This window comes from Apium graveolens, chromosome 5 (genome assembly GCF_009905375.1).
Source record: "Apium graveolens cultivar Ventura chromosome 5, ASM990537v1, whole genome shotgun sequence".
Lineage (NCBI taxonomy): Eukaryota > Viridiplantae > Streptophyta > Magnoliopsida > Apiales > Apiaceae > Apium > Apium graveolens.
The window spans coordinates 258,863,139-258,867,778 of NC_133651.1; the positions used below are offsets into that span (position 1 = coordinate 258,863,139).

Sequence of the window (4,640 nt, forward strand, 5' to 3'; positions counted from 1 at the left end):
CTGATCAATAAAAGGAAGAGAAAAGTGATCCTTCCTCGTGGCTTTGTTCAGCTTCCTATAATCCATACAAACTCTCCACCCCGTGACTGTTCGAGTAGGAATGAGCTCATTCTTCTCATTAGCAACAACTGTGATGCCTCCTTTCTTCGGCACACATTGAACTGGGCTCACCCAAGAACTTTCAGAAATAGGATAGATGATCCCTGCATCTAGCCACTTGATAATTTACTTCTTCACCACCTCTTTCATTATTGTATTTAACCTCTATTGCTCAACAGTCGGCTTGCTTTCTTCCTCTAGCAGAATTTTATGCATGCAATTAGAAGGGATGATTCCCTTGATATCTGCTATAGTCCATCCAATTGCCGATTTGAACTTTCTCATAATTCTCAAGAGCTTTTTCTCATCACTACCTGAAAGGTCAGATGTAATAATAATAGGTAAAGTAGATTCATCACTTAAAAAAGCATACCTCAAGTGCTCAGGCAATGGTTTAAGCTCGAGTGTAGGAGCTTCCTCGATATATGGCTTGAGACGCCCCTCAGCATTATTCAGTTCTGACATTCCAAGAGATTCAAAAGGCATATCCAGTCTTCGCTTCCAAGGAGAAGTATTCAAATACTGCAACTGCTCATCACCTTCATCATCTTCACTATCTGAATTCCCCAATAAGGCCTTCTCTAAGGCTAGGACCTTAGCATTTGATCGAATCGACCAATTTCACTTTTATGCATTCCTCATTATCAGTAGAAAATTTCATGGCATTGAATACATTGAAAGTCACATTCTGATCCAACACTCGTATAGTGAGCTCACCCTTCTGCACATCTATCAAGGTTCGGTCAGTAGCCAAGAATGATCTTCCCAAGATTATGGGAATCTTTTTATCCTCCTCGAAATCAAGAATTACAAAATCAGCAGGAAAGATGAGTTTATCCACCTTGACCAAGACATCCTCCATAATGCATCATGGATATGTAATAGAATGATCGACCAACTGCAAGGACATATAAGTAGGCTTTGGATAAGGTAAATCCAACTTCTTGAAGACAGAAAAGGCATCAGATTGATGCTAGCTCCCAAATCACATAAACACTTATCGAACGACAAGTTTCCAATGGTGCAAGTAATAGTGAAGTTTCCAGGATCTTTAAGCTTTGGACGCAACTTCTGTTGCAGCACAACACTGCATTCCTCCGTTAGAGCAATAGTCTCTAAGTCATCGATCTTTACTTTCCTAGAGAGAATACCTTTCATAAACTTCGCATAGCTAGGCATCTATTCAAGAGTTTCAGCAAAAGGTATGTTGATATGAAGTTTCTTGAACACCTCCAGAAACTTCGCAAACTGCTTATCCAACTTTTGCTTCTGCAGCCTCTTCGGAAAAAGAGGTGGAGGATAGAACTGTTTCTCCCCTGTATTACCCTCAGGAGGAATGTGTTCCACAGTTTTCTTCCTTGGTTCCTCTTCTACTTCCTTCTACACATCTTCTTCGGCCACCGTGTCATCTTTCGAAACTTGAGATTTTTTGGGATTCGCAACCTTCTCAGACCTTAATGTAATTGCCTTAACCTGCTCTTTAGCTTCCTTCTTGCCTGGAACTTCTGTGTCACTAAGAAGAGTACCAGGTTGTCAATTAAGCAAGGCATTAATCATCAGCCCAATTTGATTTTCCAAGGTCTTAATAGAAACCGCTTGGCTCTTGCACATGAGCCTCAACTCCTCCAATTCAAATTTTTCATTAGATTGTTGCAGTTAGAGTTGTTGTCTTGGTGCATATTGCGGTTGCTGAAAACCAGGAGGGTTGTATTATTTTGCTGCATACTGCTGATAAGGCTATTGCACCACAATCTGAGTGTTGCTCAGCTAAAGTTAGGATGATTACGGTTGTTGGGATGATAGGTGGCTGGAACTGGGTGATGCGATCTCTGAAAATTGCTCACAAACTGAGCTGATTCACTGGAAATAGCACACTGATCCATCTCATGTGCGGCACAAAGCTCACAAACACTAGTGATCTGATTCACTCCATAATTAGCCAAAGAATCCACCTTCATCGTCAAAGTCTTAAGCTAAGTAGCTATAGCAGTAGCTGCATCCATCTCCAGAATTCCTGCTACCTTGCCTTGAGGTAGTATCTGAGAAGGGTTCTGGTACTCATTAGCAGCCATCAGTTCAATCAACTCATAAGCTTCATCGTAGCTCTTGGCCCATAAGGCTCCACCTGATTCTACATCAAGCATAAATCTAGACTGTCCTCCCAAGCCATTATAAAAGCAGTTGATAATCATCCAGCCAGGCATCCCATGATGAGGACACTTTCTAAGCATTTCCTTATAATGACCCCGAGCTTCATACAAAGACTATCCTTATTGTTGCGCAAATTGAGTAAGAACATTCCTGATTGCAGCATTCTTCACCATAGGAAAGAACTTAGTAAGAAACTTTTGAGAAAGATCTTCCCATTTAGTGATAGAGCCTGGTGGTAGAGAATGCAACCAACATTTAGCTTTATCCCTCAGAGAGAATGGGAAAAGCCTTAGCTTAATAGCATCTTCAGAAATGTTGTTGAATTTGAAAGTGTCGCAGATCTCGATGAAATCTCTAATATGCATGTTAGGATCTTCCGTTGGAGAACCACCAAACTGGACTGAGTTCTGCACCATCTGAATCGTGTTAGTTTTGATTTCAAAAGTGTTAGCCGCGATGGTTGGTCTGACAATGCTAGAGTGAATATCATTGATCTTCGGTTAAGAGTAATCCATCAAAGCTTTCGTATTCGCTTCCGATTCTCCCATTGCAATAAGAGCTTCTTCTTCAACTTTCTCAACTAAAATTTCTTCTTCTACTTTCTCCTCAATGAAAACTGCTTCTACTACTTCCTCCGCTTTATCCAGTGTTCTCTTTCGAGATCGAGAACGCGTTAGCATACACGCTCTCTAGAGTACCTAAAAAAGCAACAAACAAACAAGTAAGTAAAATATCCGAGTCAGTGAACTTTAACGACCACTGATGTCAAGCACATAAACTAAAAATAAACCCCAATTCCCCGGCAGCGGCGCCAGAAACTTGTTAGGATGAAAACACACGCTAAGTTTACACGCAAGTATACGCGTTCGCAAGTAATATAGAATTCTTTCTAGTTCATTCCCACAGAGACTCTTTTCGGTTAACTTCAATTTATGCACTTATGTAACAATTGTATGGTTATTATTTAATGCTAAGATGATAACAAGTTGAGATTGTTTATAACTACGATTAACTAAGTGATTATACTAACTAGAATTAACTAAGAGAATTAAGGTTGAATTAATTATATAACACAAACATGAGATTCTAACTTCATTAAATACTTCATTTAACAGCCTGATATTCTTAACACTAACATGTAATGGTGATGACACTAATCAGATAACACGAAACTAGTCAACGTCAACTTTCATTGTACGAATACCCTACTACCAGAGATCCTCAAAAGAGATAGAAGCTGAATAGACACCAATTATATTGAGACCCTATATGTCAATAGAATTTGATAAAATAACAGTTTATTGCACAAGTTATCTATCATGATTATATAGGGCAAGTAAGATGGTTAAAATTACCTACGAATCATGCATGTCAAATACATGAACCTATGCTAGCATGGCAAGTTCTAAACCCCTATGTTCACTTTCGCTTCAATAGAGATTAACATGTTATATTATAATTTCGCGACGCTCATAAGATGAATAAGCACAACCAATACTAGGATATCATACAATCACCACATACTAAGATGTCGAAACAAATTAACTATTGAAATCCATAAGTAAATCCATTAGAACCCCATGATGACGATTAGCCCATAACCGAACTCATCATCACCGTGGGTTCCAATGAAAGCATGGTATAATAAACTAGGTCTTTATAAACTGAATAATAATCAAAGTACATTAAACAAGAGTAATAGGTTCAACAAACAAGTAAACTAACATCCAAGATTACAACTCAATTAAAGAATCACAGGTATAAATAAGCTTTTCTTCTCCTTGTTGTATTTGTGCTCCTGGGTCTTCTCGTTGTCTTTTCCTTCATCTCCGTTATTAAAAATGTCTTTAAGAGTCTTTATATAGCATCTCAATCAATCCAGAAGCCCAAAAAATCCATCTTTTACTTGCAACAGGATTCTCAGAGTTCAGCATGGCGCGGTCGCGTGCTAGGATAGCGCGCGGCCGCGCTGTCCTCCTTCTATTCTGGCACGGCCGCGCGCTATCACAGCGCGGGCGCGCTGACCTTCTAGAAAAACTGAATTGCTTTGTTTTATTTTCTGGTTTCTGATGGCGATCAACGAGCGAACATCCGAGGCACCTTCCAAATACCAATTTAGCACCAAAATAATGCTAAATCCCATCCTGCCGTTATCTACGCCTGAAATTCAAAAAATTACAAAAACACATTAAAAACATAAATAACTCGAGTACAAAACACCAATTCAAGCCTTTACAAAGCATTCTAAGTGGACACAAATGCCACTTAACAGTAATCTCCACTTAGAAAAGAAATGGAATGAAGATGTGCACCAATGTCCTACTAGGGCCAATGAGCTAGTTATACAAGGTTGTTCTATTCTCAAGTTAGTACTACTAGTATTATAGTCA

The 4,640-nt window shown here is 39.1% G+C and overlaps 1 non-coding gene across 1 annotated transcript; it reads left to right on the top strand.

Annotated features, from left to right (window-relative positions):
* The first annotated feature begins 2,301 nt into the window (after positions 1–2,301).
* On the top strand, positions 2,302–2,408 carry LOC141662975 (small nucleolar RNA R71). The gene has a single exon (XR_012551072.1). It is a non-coding gene; the product is annotated as a small nucleolar RNA R71 (small nucleolar RNA).
* Positions 2,409–4,640: the final 2,232 nt, after the last annotated feature.